This window comes from Ixodes scapularis, unplaced genomic scaffold (genome assembly GCF_016920785.2).
Source record: "Ixodes scapularis isolate PalLabHiFi unplaced genomic scaffold, ASM1692078v2 PGA_scaffold5__190_contigs__length_132052651, whole genome shotgun sequence".
NCBI classification, from domain to species: Eukaryota; Metazoa; Arthropoda; class Arachnida; order Ixodida; family Ixodidae; genus Ixodes; species Ixodes scapularis.
In genome coordinates this window covers 36,462,312-36,482,532 of record NW_024609880.1, presented here as the reverse complement: position 1 = coordinate 36,482,532, position 20,221 = coordinate 36,462,312, and positions in this window count along the sequence as shown.

The following is a 20,221-nucleotide window of genomic DNA, read 5'->3' as shown; positions in this document are numbered from 1 at the left end:
GTTCGAAGCGCCATCTAGATTTTCGTTTCATAACTGTGCGTTCCAAAGAACAGAGGTAAAGCGCCATCCGCCGTGCTTCGAAACGTACGTAGCGATCCCAGCGATCCCGACCCGATTTCACCGTGCCCGATTCCCATAGAATACGCTGCAGTTACCAAAGCAGCCGTCCGGCGGCGCGTCGTGGTGAGTGAGGGGGGGGGGGGGGGGGGGGTACTGTTCGTGCATGCAGCGTCTATGAGCAGTTCCTGAGCTCATCTAATAACGTTGTCTATAGCACAAAATGTCGTTACTTCTTTCTGTTCCTTATTCCTGAGAAATCGCATAGAACTCCTATGAGTCAAAGCCCCACAATCAAAATGGCGGACGGAAGTAGTCATATCCCGGTTGTCAGACTACGCTGCTGTGGTTGCCAGGCTCTCGAAATATCCTCAAGAAGGCCAGACTCTCTCAGTATAAACGGCTCTGCGTCCACCGTCTCCGGACCGGGTGAACTGGAGCTTGACTCCGAAAACTCAGTGTACCTGAAGTAGTTTTTCGTCGCCTGGAAGGAGCGCTGGCTCATTGACTCTCGGAGCCGCTATAGACCCTTTGCGGAATTCAGTCTGGCCACTTCGATCATTATCATCATCATCTGAAAACGGCATATGTGCTATAATAATGGCGGCCTTCTGTTTACTGATGAAGAAAGAAGTTGAAAATGCTTCTAAGCAGATGATTCGAGGCCTATACATTCTAGATGCTAGCGCGGCGTGAAGCAGGAATTGGACGCAAGAGCTGCGTAAGCGTTCATTTCTAACTCGGTCCCAGTCAATCTTTTAGTAGCACTCACTCGGTTCCAAGGCCGTTGATATATAGAACTCTATCAAGGCGTATATGTGAGTTGGCGCTTCGTTCCGACTGGCTGCATTTGTTTCGCCATTGACACTATAAGAGACTGAAAAATAATCTTAGTGAAGTGCACATTCTCGTTTACCGTTGACCTTTAAGTGACGGAGCCCTATTAAATACTGCAGACTACAGGTTCATTGCCGCCATTAATATAGTAAAATATAAACTGCCATTTGAGCCACCAGATGGCACTGAATTCCGGAAAGGATCTATTGAACGCGCCCAATGTAGTCGCAGAAGCAACCTCCACTAAAGCTGTTTGAAGCGAGTGTAATGTCGATTCCCTGTACAGTGCTGCAGCAGCACTTTTTTCTACAGGCTTTTCACACCGTTCAAAATCAAGGGTGTTCTATGCATCAACACCGTATTAAAATGCGTATCACTCGAAGTATGGTGCGAAAGTGCAAAAGTCTCTAAAACACCTTTAAGGTGCAACCCCACTCTTGGTTAGTGTGATTCTGTACCAACAGATGGCGGTGGCATCGCCTTCCAGGCTTGGATATCAATGCGAGAAATCGTGCGTGGTGGCGCTACAATGCAGGGGGGTATAAAGCCCCTCGATGTGTTTTGCGCTTGTTATGCAAGTAGCGTCAAATGCGCGAGTGCACGAGGCCCATGCCTCGAGCGGCCCTTGGAAGCAAATGGCGGCGCAGCACTGAAATGAGCGGGCCTTGGAAGCGAATGGCGGCGGAGCACCTGCTCAAGCCACGTGTCTCGCGCGCTTCCACAACAATGGTTGGCGGTACTTGTAAAAAACGCTTTTATCAAGGGGCTTTAGGGGGGTATTTTTCTATATCCTGAATTTAACATCCCTGGTCCCTTGTTTTTCTCTGCACGAGCTTTCTTTGGAACGAGCACGGCTGCGCCAGTTCTCGTGCAAGGGGCCAGTTACATACGCTTCGAGCTCACGTCTCACGTCTCCAGCAAATGTGGGCACAACAAAACGCGAAAATCGTCCTGAGCCAAATGGCGAGACACATGCATAACAGAACCACCGACGCGTTGAAAAATATAAAATTTCCCGTGCGCCGTTATCGGAGATTCAGAGGCCAGTTACACATATTTCAATGTGATCAGATTTATATTGTCACGAATGAAGGTGACGAGAGGACGAACAGTGAACTGAAAAATAAAGGTTTAACGGCGAACTTGTGCCAAACAAAAAAAGTAAAAAAAAGAGCGTCGAGGCAGCAGAAAAGCAGGCGGCGATTCGGCAGCGTAACAGAGAGCTAGAGCGAGACTGACTCGACAAGGTCGCAGGCAGCTGCTTCTCTACAGTGCGTGTGCGTCATTATCACGAAAGTTCGGCAAAGAAGGTTCAAGCGCCGCGCGCTCGGGGCGAGAATGAACTGGCACTTTCGAGAACAAGAAAGCAGTGCGAAAGTTAATCTGGTGCAAGAATGAACGCGAATCTTTTAGAAGTCCGTGACCGAGCGTTGCTATCGTGCATATGTTTGACTCTGTGTGGATTTCAGGAAAACGTGTTGACGTGATAGACTTGGGTTTCTGAAATTCTAGCTTGAGGAATTAACTACCTAAAAATTCAAAACCAATGAACTATTTTTTGGGCGACCAGGAGTCTCGTTTAAGTAGCTGGGTGTTTATTTTGACCAAAACCACGAGACTGGAAAACACAAAAAATGACACTCAGGTTTAGATGTTGAGTTTGGCGAACCCAAACTCGGACTGGTGTGAAAATCACAATAAAAAAAAAAAAAATAATAAAAAAATGCCGAGGTTAAAAATTAGTTCAGGGCAATACATTTTAAGAATTAATATAATTTACAAATCCAGTGGTACGTGCAACGACTGGGCAGGCAAAGATTCTGGGTCTGTTATCAGGGTGTCACAAAAAAAAACAAAAAACATTACAGTTTTTTTTTTTTTCCGCAAGAAAGAATAAACTAGGCATCGCCGAACGCTCATTCTCCGCCCAAATGTAGCGCTGGAGGTCACAACCAGATGCCAAAATTTCAGCCCGATCCGATATCTTATTTAAAAGATACGTGATTTTCTGAAAAGTTCAATGGGAAAATGGCGGCCGACGGAGTTTTCGAATACGTGGGGCTCTATGGCACCAGAAACCGAAAACGGGCAAAAAATGGGCTCCATTTTCCCATTGAAATTTTCAGCAAATCACGTAACTTTTGAATAAGGTGCCCGTTCTTGTTAAAACTTTGGCATCTGTTGTGACCTAGCGCAAGCTTTGGGCGGAGAATGAGCGTTAGGCGATGCGTAGTTCATTTTTGCGGCAGAAAAAACAAAACATAAAAAAACCTTTAAGTTTTTTTTGGTGACATCCTGTATTATTTCTAATTTGGTGATTTATGCGCGCAAGTAGTGGTATGCAAAAATGAAAAAAAGATACAAACGGGTAGAGTTTGACGTTGTATAGACCGACACGCGGCGCGTCTCTGTTTACCAACACGGCTGGAAGGCGCACATGCGCAGCAGCTATGTGGGCAAAAGCGGCCAGGCTCTCCATGTTTTCGCCATTACGTTCTATGGCGTGCGCTTGTTGTTGACGTTCTAGAGACGCTTCTAGCTTTAATTGTGCGACGTGTTTTCTGCCAAAGAATGTCGTATATTACGCCCGACAATTTGAGCTCGCTACCCGAGTCTGAACGGCAGCGGTATCGAGACAAACTGTGCGTGGATGGCGTTGCCTTCGACGATCCGTACGCCGTAAACAAGACCTGGTGCAGTTGCGACGTGAAGTTGCTGCCGCCGACGTCATCGGCTCACGTCGTCGTTTATTTAGTTTTTCCGCCAAGCCAGTTGACGGCCGACACGGTGCAGGCGTACAAGTCTCTCGAGGCCTACGATTACTTCCAGCCGGTTTCCGCGCTGCCGGCGGGATCAGCAGACTTTGGGTCTGCTGAGGTGTATTTATTAATTGATTAAATAGGCACACGTGTCTTCGAGCCACGGTATCATGTTTTTCCTAGCCTCATGACCACAAGGCATGACAAGCGGTAACGCCTTGTCCGTTCTGCAGTCTTGGCGGTAACACGTTACAAGTAACGGCGTTACCGGTAACGCGTGGTTACGTTACTCGTTGCTTCTTCTTCCCAAGTCTTAAAGGAATTACATTTCAATGTTTTCCGTGGTTTTAGGCGTCAAGCCATGCGAATTTCTAAGTTTTCTGCGTTTTTCTTTGCATTTTTTTCTCTCGTGAGTATACACCTTTCCAAAAAACACTCGATCCCAGGGGCAACAAACCGTTTTCGAGCCCAGTCACTGAGTTTGAGACTAGACCCTCACCGGCTTCCCTCCTAACCCTAACCGAGGGGACTGTGATTTCAATAGGCGCAGCCTGCGTAGGCGCAGTTTCAAACGCTGCTGGCGGCTAAACTCTTGTATTTTTCCGCTATATTTTGTGTTTCATGGTACATGTATTTTCACGGGGACATTGAAAAAGCATTGTGCCACAATTAAAAAAAAAAAGCAAAAAAACCCCCAAAAAACTAATCTACTTTTGTTGGGTACGCGCCCAGCAGAACGAATGCGACTGGAATGTATAGTTCTAGTTATTTTTTTTTTCTTACGATAACTTTTGACGGCGCCGCGGGATTCGCCGCATGTGAAACGACAAAGCGCTTTCCTGACAAAAATAAATTGCAACAGAAGAGGGGCGAAAGGCATGCATTTTTCACGCTCACAAATAACGTGTTTGCCGATGGACAGGACACGGACATACAATTGAGGAAGTGTTAACATTCGAACAATATATCGTACGTACCACACGATGCAGCGTTATCCGGAATGAGTTTATTTGAGAAAGATCTCAAATAACACAGTCACAGTCGACGACAGTCACATCTTGACGATCGGACGGAATCCGAGATGACTTCGTTTTGGGGCACGTTTTTGGGGAGAGCTTCCTTTTTTCACAACCGCACCAAGGCAAAGAAACAAGCGCGACTGACCTGTTTCTCAACCCCAATCCGGACAACTGTTTTCGGAGATGACTGAGGATTCTATGCGGATTATCTCTGGGAGGGGGAGAACAATGTTCGCAAAATCGCGTCGAGGGTCGTTCGACGTCCTTCACCTCCTTCGTTTCCCGTGAATGTCGAGCAGAAAAGCTTGAATGGCAGGCACTTACCAGCCTTATTTCTCACAGTGGAAGATAACTCAAAAAGGGTACGCAGCACGCATAAAAAAAATGAAGTGGAAACTTTCAAGAGGGGCGAGAAAACGTCGAATGCAAAACCACAAAAACGTAGGTAGAGAACCGCGCTGAGCGGGTCTCTTCACAGTCCCAGAGAGTGGCAGAAAATGTCTAGCTGATAGAGGGCGCGAGAGTCGTACCAGCCGCATCAGCATCAGCAACATGGCGGCGGCCGAGGAGCGTTTTTTGGAAAGGTGTACCGTAAAAAGAAATAAAGTAATTATCTTCAGTTCCTGCAGGAACATAATGCTTCTTGAAATATGATTTCATGCATACTGTATCGTCAAAACAGTACAACGAGTTAAATCATAATTAAAAAAAGTAACGCAAAAGTAACGTGCGTTACTTATCGGTAAAGGTTACGCGTTCCTTTTATTTTGACGTGGTAACGCGTTCCTTTTATTTCAGGTAACGTAGGTCGGTAACGCATGCCTTTTATTTGCAAGTAACGAGTAAACTATATCGTTACTTTTTTTCGGTAATGCCTACAACACTGACATTCTGTCGCCGACCTTCCGCCTGATAGCGCGGGCGTAGCGAGCCACCGACGAGCTCTTGGCCGGTGCTTTGTGCTCGAACACCGTGGGAACAATACACTGGTGGTCTCCATCAGACGACGGTTTGCCTGCACATAAGCAAGCCTCGGGACGGTGATTGAAATGGAAGCCACACTTGCCTTCAAGAAAGTGCTTGCCGCACGAACGGTCGTCCGCGCGAGGCGACCATTATTTTCGATCCACGGATATTATCCACCTTATGCGCCTTTCAGAGTCAGCAGGGAACTTGTGGAAACTCACCCCGCGACTTTTTGTGCACTTTTCGGTGCGATTAACGGCAACAGAGCTTCGCGGCATGCCGAAATGCTATGACGCCCATGCAAACCCCGCGCCCTTTTGCCAACACCAACCGGCTCCAGCGCGATGGCAGCGCCGCCGCAGCTCCGTGACGTCAAGCCCGCGTGTGGGTCTATAAAATATAGTGTAAGCACGCACATGGTACGCTGATTAAGAATAAAACAGCCCCACATTTTACACTATACTTCGTTTCAGCTTCGGTCCAGACGCAGCCAAAGCTACAAGCGCGAGCTCCGGGCTTTCAGCATCCCTGCCAAGCACGCGCGCTCGTGCAGTGCAAGCACTGTTCTGGGCCACATGCTCGCGCTTGTAGCATCGGCTGCGTCTGGACCGAAGCTGAAACGAAGTATAGCGTTGAGCGTATCGAAAAAGAAGGGTCCATCAAAAGCTAAAGCTTGCACACATATACTGCTCAGGCCGTTATGTTTGAATGCTGATAGTATACTTTATTACCTTCAGATTTCATGTAAGTTGTCTGCTGATTGTTTACAACGTAAACAAGGAAACATTCTAACTCTGGGTTGATAGAAAAACTCCACCTGCTGATAGCTACCAATCATCTCGGCGCCGATTTTGAGTATTCACTGCATGCCAACGGTCGCGTGCTTAAAACGAGTTTTTTCCACGTGATTTCATACAGTCGCAATTGCCCCTGACAAACAAGAATATTTACTCAGGCAAGCGGTTACATGTGAAGCTTAGAATATTTTGTATTGATTGTGGCACACGTGACAAGCTGCAAAGTTTTCTTCTTTTTTTTTTTTCACAATCCGCGAAATAGAATGTTTCTGGGTTACCTTGGTCTCCAACACCGTGGTATCTAATGCATGTAGCATACAAAAGAGCACGAGCTCAAGCGCAGTGGGAAACGAAAACAATAATGCTAAACAAGCGCGTAATCACGCGAAAACTGATTGCATTGCGCATATGCAGAAGGTAAGCTTTGTTTCACCACGGCCGGAGCGCGCGCTCTCTTTTTCTTCTTACGGCCTTTGCAATTGGGGCAATCACCACCTCCCGCCGCAATTCGGGGAGAGGGGGGGGGGGGGGGGCGCGGTCACCTCACCCCTGGTAAAGCCCCTCGATGTGTTTGCGTTTGTCTTGCAAGTAGCGTCAAATGCGCGAGTGCACGAGGCCCATGTCTCGAGCGGCTCTTGAAGCAAATGGCGGTGCAGCACTGAAATGAGCGGGCCTTGGAAGCGAATGGCGGCGGAGCACCCGCTCATGGCACTTGTCTCGCGCGCTTCCACAACAATGGTTGGCGGTACTTGTAAAAAAAAAAACGCTTTTATCAAGGGGCTTTAACCCCTGAGATACCCTTTGCCGTTTGCACAGAGCGCGTCTGACAGTGTATCTCAGCGCTGTCGCAACTTCCGGCCGAGATTTTTATAGCCTTTGACACCTGATCCTTACGTTTAGATCCTCAGTCACTATCTAATGCGCTTCTGATTTGCCCAAAACGGTGAATATTTGACGCACATCTCCGAGAGATTCGGGAATAAAAAGTAGTAAGTAGAGACAGCGTATGCAATTGTGAAAAACTATACTCGTCTTTACCTCCAGGACTTCTGTTGCAACTCAATAACAGGAGGAGACGGACCGCTTTTACGTGGAGGATCTTTAAATGATAAATAATTCGTACACTCTCGTGAAATGTAAGCAGGCCCAATCTATCTATTGCCGTGGTCTGCATCATCATAGGTCGCACATGAAGTCGGTCAGCTGCTCTAGACGAAAGTGTAGTAGTCTGTACAATTTTCGCACAGTGCACTAGCCCTCGAGGAAGCCTGCTTCCTCGAGGGCTTGTGCATTGCATGGTTAATCAGAAGTATTCTGAGGAACTTGTTGCAAATTAAACCAGTCAAGCGCTTTGAGTGACTGTTGTCAATGCCCTCTAGGCAACTTAGGATTGGCGCATCTTCAAGATATGGTGCAATGAGTAGTTGCAGAAGTTCATGCACATCTGTACGCGAAAGGTGCTTAACAACCTTAAAAAAAAAAACAAAAAAAACAACAACAACAACAACAATATTGTCTAGAAGTGCGAGGAACAAGCTCGAAGGGACTCTCCGAGTGGGGTGAAGTGGGGTATTCGCGACTCCAACGACCTATAGGGGGCGCCCCCACCAAACAAACATGGCGGCTGAGTCCAGGTCGCGGCTTGGCCGGGCCGCCTGAACAGGTGGCGCGTCCAATTTAACAGATTTTCTTTTGTTTAATGCCCAATTTTATAGGTATTTGAACTGAGACGGTTAAGTGTATCCGGTGCAGATAAATTTGCAAAGCATAGTTTTGTTTTGCCGGTGTTTTTTTGTTCTTTTCCTGTCAAACTTTCGTTTCGGAGATTTCGGTCAAAACCGAAACTTTGGGCTCCGGAGAGACGGTAATATACTAATCAGTTTTGATCATCTAAGGAAAGCGGCGATGACTATAGAATTGTTCCACAGAGAGCAACTTTTCAGCTAACTCGCATGCCTCGACCATGCGACTTATCTGTCCGCGAAATCGAGCTTTTGTGCGTATCCGCGTTTACGAAACAGCTCCAGTCGTCTGCTCGGCCAACAACACAGGCTGCAGGAAAATTACCATGTTAACCCGCCGGCGCCCCACTAAGCAGCTGATACTCGTATTTCAATTCAGGTTTTAGTAGCAATCGAGAAGTCATTTTGACGAGCGGGTTATGTATTATATTACGTACTATGGGGGGGGGGGGGGGGGGGGGGGTCCCACTAAAGCGATATTAGTATATCCTTCGGGTTGAAATATGAGCTTAGTTGACTAGCTATTAGAGAGCTGCTGAATAAAAGAATATTTGACAGACGGTGACATACTACTTAAACTTAGCCAAATGGTTCTATAGCCGGCAGCACGGACAAACTGAAGAGAGCCTTCATTGAAGATCTGAGCAAAACCTCTCTGCATTGAACGGAGAAAATTAGTATTTTTTTGTGGCCGGTCAACCTGACCAATGTAGACGTATATTGCTGCTGGTTTCGACGTCCTCGTAATATAAATATTGGAGGCGCGATAGGTGAAAATGCCGTGACAGCATCTAACGTTGCGAGACTTGTCTCCCACCTTTTGAAAACAGATAATTTCCCTCATTCATCATTTGCAGTGAGCAAGTTTTCCTGAATCAAGTAATTGCGAAATCAGCCCAACTCCCTCAGTGTGGTCCAGAGGCTTTTTCGGCGAAAAGCAGCCAAGATGAATAGCCAACGCACCGACCGGCGTGGGTGGCTCAAACTTGAAGCTAACCGAACACAACCAAACTCAAGAAAAGCAGCTATCGAACCTTCCCATTCACTTGACTGCAACATTGATGTTCCCTCCAGTATCAGTTACCAAGCAGTCGTCACTTTGAATGTGATTCGAGACAGACAAGAAATCAAAAAGTTTTCCGTGATTCCTCCCCATCCAAGAAATCGAAAGCACGCGACCGTGTGCTGTGGAGTAAACGGGCTTTCAAACACGTAATAGAAGAAAACAATCTACTGAGGGTTCACCACACTAATGATCACTCAGGCAAACTTAAGAAATATTCGGACCTTCGTCAAATTACATCGTTCGCCACCGCGCCGACAACACGTCTCCGCGAAAGCCACCAGAGACGCGGAGGGGCGCGGAGCGACCTGGACCGGCTGGTTCCCGGTTCTCCCGCTTGGCGGTGTCCGTTTTGCTGGAGTCGCGAATACAGGGGCCTTAAGTGGGGTGAGGTGGTTGCGCCCCTGGCGGCAAGCAAGTGAACTACATACGGAGAAAAAATGCCACTGACTCTCGGGTGATGGCAAAGGCCGTCAGAACTGAAAAAGACAACGCGCGCTTCCAGTCCGGCCGTGGTTTCACTAAATACATTACCAGTAAAGTATTTGGTTTTATTGTGCGAGCGAAGCGGAACATAGAAGCGCGAGCATACTGCCCTGAACTACACTTCCAGTGAACAAGTGCACCATCCAAAGCATCGAGCTCGCTTTTATATATAGCTTTTGGTGCGCTCAAACCTTTGAAAACACAATTATAATCAATTCTATTATTTTAGTTATTTTTATTAAATGCGCCTATGTGTTTTTTTTGTCTTTTGCGTTCATATGTCATTTTCTGAGTTATATAATATTCTTCCAGAAGTCCAACAACTATAGTCTGTTTCATCATAAGTAAAAGCCGCATATCGAAAGATATAGAAGAAAAAAAAAAAAAAAAAGAACGCGAACACGCGAACACACATTAAAAATGCAATGTGATGGCGCATTCAAATTTAATCGTTAGTTTTCTAGAGAGCATCAGTTTCGTAGGGCGACATTGTTACCCATTGAAAATTATAAAAAAGTGCAGTACAACTGTTAGCTCGGGGTCTTTAACGTGCATTACGCAGTATTGTGGTATACGATCGCACGACGGTATAGGATGCAGATGGGCGACTGAACCCAGGGTCCCCGTTAAAGCCCCTTGATAAAGGTGTTTTTTTATAAAACAGGAAACGCGCAAGACACGTGCCTGAGCGGGTGTTCCGCCGCCATTCGCTTTCAAGGGCCAGTCATTTTAGTGCTGCGCCGCCATTTGACTCCAAGGGCCACTCGAGACACGGGCCTCGTGCACTGGAACCTTTGAGGTTACTTGAAAGACCAACGCAAACACATCGAGGGGCTTTAGTCCCTACTAGAGCCACTAAACGAGCTGCATAGCTTATTTAGTGGCACTAGTACCTACAGGTTCTGCAGCGTGAGCTCCGTGCTTTGAACGGAGCTCGCTCTCGAGCATTTCTCCACGTGCTCTGATCTGCGGTGCCACAGCATATTCGGCCAACGATCCCCCGTCGCACTTGGTTTAGCCTGTGAGCTAAACCAAATGAGCTACGCTTAAAGTATCGGCACCTTTTTCCCCGATATTGTTGTTAGCACCGCCATTGTGGTGGTAACAAATCAAACGCAACTGCCCATCGTCATGATTCAAAAGTGCGACTTCCTCAGCATTAATTTCGGTGTCAGGAAGCTCACGTAATATTGCTTTGCTTTGTCGCAAACTGTTTACACGTTTGTGGAGGACAGAAAAGCGTCTCCTGTGATTTCAGAGAAAGCTTCAGATAACTGACAACCATCATTTTAAGCATCCATATTTCTATGAAGCGTAGCTCATTTAGTGGGTCTAGTTTAGCCCGACCGCATAGGCACAGAAAGAGAACGAACAGCTTGACCTCGAGCTCCCGGCGATGCTTCAGTGGCTTCATCAGCCCGTAGCGTTGGCTGCGCTCCGAATTAAGGTAAAGCAAAGCAAATATTCAGATCTTAGGGTTTCACGAGCCAAACCAACAAAATCACTTAACACGCCCCAATAAAAAAAAAAAAAAAAAAAAATTGCGCGTTTATTTTGACTGTTTGGAGACCTTTTGACGTGCAACCGAAGTCTCGGATAGCCTCCGTCGGAGTGCGGGCACCTCGGCCGCTATTTAAACCAAACAAACATGGGCCAGCGCGTTGGCTCAGAGATACTAAGACGATTTAATGTTTTGTGTTTTGTTTTAATATCATTGCCACTTAAGAGCCACCAAGGTGGTTTTTGAAACAAAATATAGTCAAACCATTCCAACAAGCATAGTTTGATTACGAAAATAATTTTTTCAAGTAATAAAAACATTAAAATGTTTTGCATACGTAGCGGAATCTTAAATGGCAGAATGCATTTCATGGCGCCCATTTCATTTGGATCGCGTCGGGCATGTGTAACGACGCACAGTAGAAATCGCGCAAAAGTAGCTGTGGTGCACCCGCCGCCTCTCGCTTGTTGTTCTTACATCTCTGGCTCGCTCACTCCGGGCATCCAGGCATAGAGTGCCTTCATACACACGCGCGCTTTTGCTTGAGTGGTGACATCTCGGCCATTTTTCCGCCCAATCGTTCTTTCTATGCATTTTGAAGTGCGCGCAATCCGGTGTCAGTCAGCACGAGCGCGTAGCTTTGGCTAATACATAGACACCATTTTACCGCCCAAGTCACGCACCAAGTGCGCGAGAGCGTCACGCGCTGGCACATTCAGGGCAACAATGGATGTCTTCACCCTGAGACAGACAGACATTTAGGCACCCTATCCAGGCATCTGACACCCTGACATCTGGCGCTTTTTCTGTCTTTCACGTGGCGTTCCAAGTGGCACACGACGGAAAATGCACAGCAAGCTGTTGTTGAACACATGTCGCCATCTATATTTTATTTTAAGAAACTACAATTTACCTTAACTGAATGAGAAAAGTTTGAGGTCTTATAACATTTTTAACGTGTAATATATCAATGTGGAAGTTCTGGAAAATGTAATATCGAAGGATGCTTCATAATTTAATATCTCGTTATTTTAATCAGGTTACGTTATTCCGTTTTCATACCGCCATAAAATAAGACCATTTTAAACTTTATTTTCTTTTTAAATATACAGTATCTGTACAGCTCGTTTGCTTACTTTTATAATTTATTACATCCAACCGAACGCTCACGTAAAATATCGTGGACTATGGGAGGTCATAACTCGAGAAACAATTTTTTTTCACTATTAGAGACTGTGGTCAATTAAAAGCTGAATAATTAACTAACAACTAAAACTACTCGTAATATTGAGACATTAAAGTACTGTTCAAGAACAGCTCTTTAATTTGACATTACCTTTATATTTGTTAGACGCATAGAAAGAAAGTTGTAAGCCGTCAAAAAAATGAAAGCCGTTTACAACTCCCTGTAACGCCGAACTAGAGCGCAGCTTTTGAGGAGGAGGGAAGGGTACTGAGGGTCGTGTGTCCTCGGGGGAGGGGGGTCACGTGACCTCGGGGGGAGGGGCGGTTACGTGACCTGGGGAGAAGGGTTATGTGACCTCGGGGGAGGGGGGTCACGTCACTTCACGGTTACGCCGGCGGCGACGCCGACGCCGCTCAAGCCGGAAACGGGCGCCTAAGAGCTGCGCTCTAAAACACCAAAACGTCATGAAAGGTAAGGTTGCACCTTAAGTTGGCCTTTGTTGATTCATTTTACAAACCGGAAGTTGTCTGGGACGTCACAGAGCCGTTTATTGAGACATTTTGGCCTTATGTGGGTTTGAATAGGCGAGCATCTCGGGCCAACCACAGGCCGCGAAATAGCCCCCAGCGGTTGTCGTGTGCTCTAAATATGTGACACGACTAATTTAAGCCGTTTGCAGCGTCGCTAGAGTGAAAAGGGTTGGCTCTCGGTGACTGAAAACTTTGCGCATGTGAGGTTATTGTCGCGCCAATAATCAAGTGTAGAATAAACGAATGTGCGCTCCAAACCAGGGCCGACTTGCTAGAAACAGCGTCTCAGCTGAGACGGGGAAAGAAAGCACTGCCAAAGCCAGCACACGAGCCGAGCGGGACTCCGCGTCTCAATACGCTCGCGCGCCCCACCTTTTGCACTGTTTTCTTTGAGCCAGCCTCAGCTTAGACGCTGTTCTAGCAAGCCGGCCCAGAGCAAACTGTCACCGATACTACAGTGTACTAGAATACTTGGGTAGTGTTGGGACCGGAGCGGCTCGGCAACGGGAGCTCTTGAGGGCGCGTGTATTGACAGTTCGTGGTGGCGCTGTATAGTCGAGTTATCCGGCTCGCGCAGCCCGCCTTTTTTTTTTTTCTTTCTTTTTTCTCTTTGAGCGGTGCATGTAGCGAAAGCTAGGAGCGCGAGCTCATAGCGTTGGCAGCTGCCCTTGGTGCACGGGAGCTCGTGCCGCCGAGATGTGCCCTAGAGCAAGGAGCTCGCGCTTGTAGCCTTTCCTGCGGTACAACACAAGGTGAAACAGAGTATAGGGCACGTAAAAAAAAAATCGGTATTTTCAAATCTTTTTTTTTTTTTTTAATTTTTGCGGTAGGCAAAGGGTTAATGAAATGTTTGATGGGCCATGTTGCAATTGCAGCTTTAAAGGGAGCCATCATTAAAAGCCAACCTAATTTAAAAAGTTCACGAACAAACAACGAGCTTTGAGCGAAAGTAACAAGGCGTTCGTTTTTGCTGTGTTTGTCCGTTCATTTTCGTTTTTTCCTCAAGCTTAATTTTCTCTACCAACCCGCTCGTTCTGTCCTGAGATATTCATCACTAAAATTTTGCCTTTCTTCACTTAATTAAAAAAACTGCGCGCTGAAAGCGCGAATGAGGTTGTGCTGATATTGATGCGTAGAAGAATGACGCAGTTGTTTCTGTTCCCTCGTCACTAACTCGACAGCGTTTCTTCGGTGGACTCGCCGGCGCCACACATCAAGACGACTATGTTGCTATTCTACGTATTATTTTCATAACGCGGTTTCTGAATCAAGCGAAGAAAGGCAAACTTTTACGATTAATTTTGCGAACCTCGTTGCCTTTTCGCGAATTGTCGAAATTGTGTTTGCCTTTAATAATGACTCCTTTTAAAACTGCAATTGCACCATGGCCAATTAAGCCGTTAATAAACAAGTTAACTAACAAATCTTGGTTCATTGTTAAACATTGCAACGGTTATTCACCCATTCATTGTCCACCGAGCCCTACAGATATAACGAAAGACGGCATCCACATATCTGCCACGTCCTTTTTTTGTAAAATATGTAAAGTTCTGTAAAGAATAAAACAAAAACACCCTGAATGTCTGAGTGAACCAGATACGCCCCCTGTGGAACCATGGGTCTTTCCCTTCGAATGCTCCCAGCTCAGGCGAGACTTACCTGGTTGCCAGAAAGCAGCTGTCGATTAAACGTATTGTTATGAGCGTGTGGGTTTCAGATGGTTTTCCCTCAAGAGGATAATGCGCTGCATATTTTAACCATGTATGCGCTGCACATTGTAGCCATTATTTCAATGCCGTGCTGTAAACTATTACAACTTTTTCCTTGCTTGATCTACGTGTGCTCATGTTTTCTGCTCAAAATGATGTGAAATAGTTTCTTGTTTTCTTTGAATCTTATAAAGCATTACATGTTCAGCCCACATTGTCTCAGTTTTTGGACTTAAGTTAAATGTTAAAACGAGTGATAAAAATTGTCACGGCTTATAAGCCATTTCTTACAAGTGAACGTCGGGTGATTCTCGGATGGTCGTGGCAGCCACGAAGATATAGAAGATTCTCACCCCTTTGCGACCGTCGCTTGGGTGGTTCGTCGCATAAATGGACACAAGAATGAGTGACAAGTGAAGCGAGCTGATTAAGGTCAAGAAAAAGAAGACGGACAGAAAAGAAGACAGAGATGTTAAGCACCGTTCACACTCTTGCGACCGAGTAAGACCGAGAGAGACCAGACCGGTTTTTAAGCCTTTTTCGACTTCTTAAGGCCCATACGCACATTCGCGTTTGAGCGCGGTGCGTTCCGTAGCGGCAAGCGGACGCGTTGCGTTGCGAAGACCGCTTGCGCCAAACTTGTACGCACAGTTGCGTTGACACGCAGTCAGCCGCAGTCAAGAGCCAATAAGAACGCGCTATCGTCGCTAGTGGCTCACCAATAGTAAGCGAAATCCAAGGCAACATGGCGGCGCACAGCGACAGCGTCGAAGTGTTCGATCTTGGGACAATCTCGCCGGCTTCCCCGACGTTTTGTCAGGCTTGAACCATCGCAGCCTTGGAAAATACAGTCACCACCGTTCCCCAAAACGAAAAAGCAAGCACTGTGGCCGGCGAACCGGATACGTCTCGCCGAGTCGGCCGGGTGGGGCGAGCGAACACGTCACCCCCTCTCCTCTTTCGGCTTCTGATTGGTCGAACGCACCCGAACGCGCCGCAACGCTTCGGAAAGTTGAACAAGTCTCTACTCGCTTGCGTCGCGCTACCGAGCGTTGCGGGGAGGCGTGCGTCGCTCCGCAAGCAACCGCGCCTGGCCGCAAGGACTCCGCAACGCACTCAAACGCGTTCAAATGCGAATGTGCGTATGGGCCTTTAGGACCGGATGCGCTGCAGCGCGGAGCTGGTCCTAAGAGATCGCAAGAGGCTTAAAAACCTCGTCTCTCTCAGTCGTACTCGGTTGCAAGAGTGTGAACGGGCCTTTAACCTGGGGTATTAAAAACATACTAAAACAATCTCGAACTTTAGTATGTGCCGTTTCGTTCCGTTATAAAATAAGATAGAAAAAAAAACTGCTTCCGATTTTTGGATATCCCTTTCAAATATCTAATGTTCGGCATTTGCGACCAAGGAAATGGGCATTTCATTTAAAATGCTCACCATCCGACAAACCGAAACCGCTTCTTTAAAGTCGCAATTGTTTTTATGTAAAGGAAGGGTAATGTAGCTTGTACCGTCCAATACATTGAAGCATCATGTCTGTAACGGTCGTGCCGCAGCGTAATTAGGGAATTTTAGCGAGTCGTTTTTCAAGCACACGGTTCCGAAATCACGAACGGTACAGCTGGTCCGTTCCGTGAAACCGTACGTCCAATTTGACATACTTTAGCGAATCGTGAAAGTGGCGCGACCGTGTAAACGATGATGATGATCTTGCTTAACGGTGGCGCCATCTTCTAGTAAACATGTGAAGCATTCTGTAACGTGCAAATCAGTCGCGAAGGTGGCGGACAACGTGGTGGCGGCTCGTGTTTCCGGCGTACGACTGATGTAAACAAGACAGCCGACGTAACATTTGCCGGTCGGAATTTCAAGAATTGCGAAGCTAGATAGAGTAAAAAATGTCTGAACGACCGTAAAGGTATGTGGTGTGTCTCCGTCATCTTGAACTTAAACGATCGTGAACGTTGTGTGCCACCGAACCAAATCATTTCGTCTGCTCGCGGTCGCCACGGCACCTATACTTCGTTTCAGCTTCGGTCCGAGCGCGGCCGATGTTATGAGCGGAAGGGCCAATCAAACAGCGCAAAAGTGAAACGTCATGACGTGCTCTCTGCAGTTGATAGGACCAGCCGCTATTCGCCGTGTCTCTGTACGCGCTCCTTCGCCAGCTAGTCCTATGAAGAGCAGAGAGCACGCCATGACGCATCGCTTTTTGCGCTCTTTAATTGGCTCTTCGGTTTGTAACATTGGCCACGCTCGGACCGAAGCTGAAACGAAGTATAGTCTGCCCGCAGATCGCAAAAATTTACTAGCATGCGCAGTTTACAGAATTCACAATCGCTTACGATTGTGAGCAGTTTTCGAAATGATTTGGTTCAACCTCTCAAATGAAGCAGACTAACAGGACGGCAAATCGCCTCCCGCTGTCCCTAGGCCTAACGCTCGGCTGGGTCGGCAAAGGCGGTCGCCGAACCGACCGCCATCTTTTTTTTACCCGAGTCGTGAACGGTGCTGGCTGCGTTCCGGTGACGACTCCAGCGGCCGGAATGGGAGAAACGAACGAGAAGAGCCTCCCGACTTCCCGAACGACTCGCGCGCGCATGCGCAGTGGCGTCGCGGATGCGTTCGAGGGCGAACCGTTCGTGTGGAAACGACCTGCTGAAACTCCCTATTGATGCCGCGGTACGACCGCTGGAAGGTCGTAGCTGTATAAGAAATTCTACGTGCACTGCACCAAAGCGGCACCAAAGATTCATATTTTCGCGCGTACAGCCGCGCATGCGCACACCTTCCGAATAAGACGCCGGACGCGACACCTGTCGCGATCAATACCACGCACTTCAGGCGAGCCCCTTCGGTCCCAACACTACCCAAGTATTCTAGTACACTGTATCAACACTGCGCTGTGCCGCCATGATCTTCCCAACAGCTGCACGTTGCACGTGCCTCGTGCGTCGACGCACCTTGCGCTACTTTTGAAACATGAAGGAGCTTTAGAGTGGTGTCACACCCCTTGCTGTTGCTGGTTTGCTCTTGTTCACCTTGCGGCACAACGAATAGGCTTTATTTGGCGCCGAACACAGCACTTGTACCTTGTGCCGATTTGCCATTTTTTTAACCTTTGTGTAAACCCATGAATGTATGGGACAGCCACAAAAGGTCTTATTGTCTTCTTTTGCTGTGTGGAAGGGGCGTTGCGTTCGCACGTCGTCTTGATGACGCGAAAATTTTTTTGCAAATGGAGGCAACTACGTGACGTGGGTAGCCCGCATCCTCGAGTCTGGATATTTGTAACTCGAAGCTTCGGGAGATCTGATGCTCACATGATTTGTTAAGGCTAGAAAACAGAGCTGTGACAGCTGGTGCATAGGTCAACCACGTGTCGTCAGGTCACGTGAAATCATTTTATCCGCTTAATTTGCCGAGAAACTGAATTGGTGAATACGTCAAGCGACGTCAGGTCACGTGGCATCAATTTCCCCGCTAAATTTAGCTGAGAAGCTAAATTCGTGCATAGGTCTCGTTGAATTCCCCGCTAAATTTAGTGGGGAAACTCAATTAAACGGTATTTATCCTGGCGTCCGGTCACGTGACTCCATGTTTTTTTTTTGTGCTAAATTTAGCGAGGAAACTGATTTGGCGTATAGGCCCTTGAACGTTTTCCCACTAAAGCTTAGCGGAAGATGCCCAGAAGAACGGACGGACGAACTGACAATATTCTGGAATTGTGGGGTTCCGTCAAACACTATTTCATGCTTTAAAGTAAAATCGGTGGTGCGAAACATACGCTGTAGAAGGAACATCCCCAGCAGCAAGATCATTCAAAACAACCGCAACTGTGACGTCAGTGAAAGCTGCGTATAATTCCTCAGCTTAAGAAGCTACCTTAAAGCGTGGTGTGCTCTTTTTTATTCCTGATTGGTTCTTCTGCGATCTTATCGTCTAAGGCCACAATCTCATTGGCTGTGTAGCCGTAATAAGAAACACGGGGCACACCAGACCCTGCGCTTCTTAAAGAGGCGATGCAACAGTCTTCCCTTTGAAAGAATTTGCAGCTTGTAAATTTTACATTCTGTATCTTGAAAACAAAAAGATAAATACTTCTTTAAAAAAAAAAGTTAAGGCTCCAAGTGGTTGGACAGTGATCCTTAGTATCACCTGAAACGATTGCCCACTGCACTATATATAGATCCTCTTTTGGCAAACGCTACCAGGTGATGCTCCAGTCCCTGACGTCCCAGAGCTGTATATTAGGAGAGTTTGGGGCAATGGCCGGGGCGAAGGCCGCCGCCAGCGCAAAAAACCTCCCCCGCCGTTAGAGCGTAAACTAAAGGTACGACACAGCGTCGACCAATCAGGAGACCGCGACGTCACTGTATTGAAAACCACATTTAAAGCGTGAAATATAAGCGTTCAATCTCGGCCTCCCTAGTCCATCTCACAAATGTCTGCAGTAAAGAGAAAGGCACAGGCGCATGAGCCGAGCTCAGCGAAATGCTTTTGTTTGTATCTGAGAACTCGTGCAGAGGAGGCACTTTCCAAGGCCACGCGCTCGTGCCCATGTCTTTGTCTGCACTGCTGCTGTTTGTGCAGATGGAGTATCGGTACAGTGTACTAGAATACTTGGGTAGTGTTGGGACCGAAGGGGCTCGCCTGAAGCGCGTGGTATTGATCGCGACAGGTGTCGCGTCCGGCGCCTTATCCAGAAGGTGTGCGCATGCGCGGCTGCACGCGCGAAAATATGAATCTTTGGTGCCGCTTTGGTGGAGTGCACATAGGATTTCTGATACAGCTACGACCTTCCAGCGGTCGTACCGCGGCATCAATTACGCTGCGGCACGACCGTTACACACATGATGCTTCAATGTATTGGACGGTACAAGCTACATTACCCTTCCTTTACATAAAAACAATTGCGACTTTAAAGAAGCGGTTTCGGTTTGTCGGATGGTGAGCATTTTAAATGAAATGCCTATTTCCTTGGTCGCAAATGCCGAACATTAGATACTTGAAAGGGATATCTAAAACTCGGAAGCAGTTTTTTTTTTTTTTTTTTTTTATCTTATTTTATAATGGAACGAAACGGCACATACTAAAGTTCGAGATTTTTTCAGTATGTTTTTAATACCCCAGGTTAAAGGCCCGTTCACACTCTTGCAACCGAGTACGACTGAGAGAGACGAGACCGGTTTTTAAGCCTCTTGCGATCTCTTAGGACCAGCTCCGCGCTGCAGCGCATCCGGTCCTAAGAAGTCGCAAAAGGCTTAAAAACCGGTCTGGTCTCTCTCGGTCTTACTCGGTCGCAAGAGTGAGAACGGCGCTTAACTTCTCTGTCTTCTTTTCTGCCCGTCTTCTTTTTCTTGACCTTAATCAGCTCGCTTCACTTGTCACTCATTCTTGTGTTCATTTATGCGACGAACCACCCAAGCGACGGTCGCAAAGGGGTGAGAATCTTCCATTTCTTCGTGGCTGCCACGACCATCCGAGAATCACCCGACGTTCACTTGTAAGAAATGGCTTATAAGCCTTGACAATTTTTATCACGCGTTTTAACATTAACTTAAGTCCA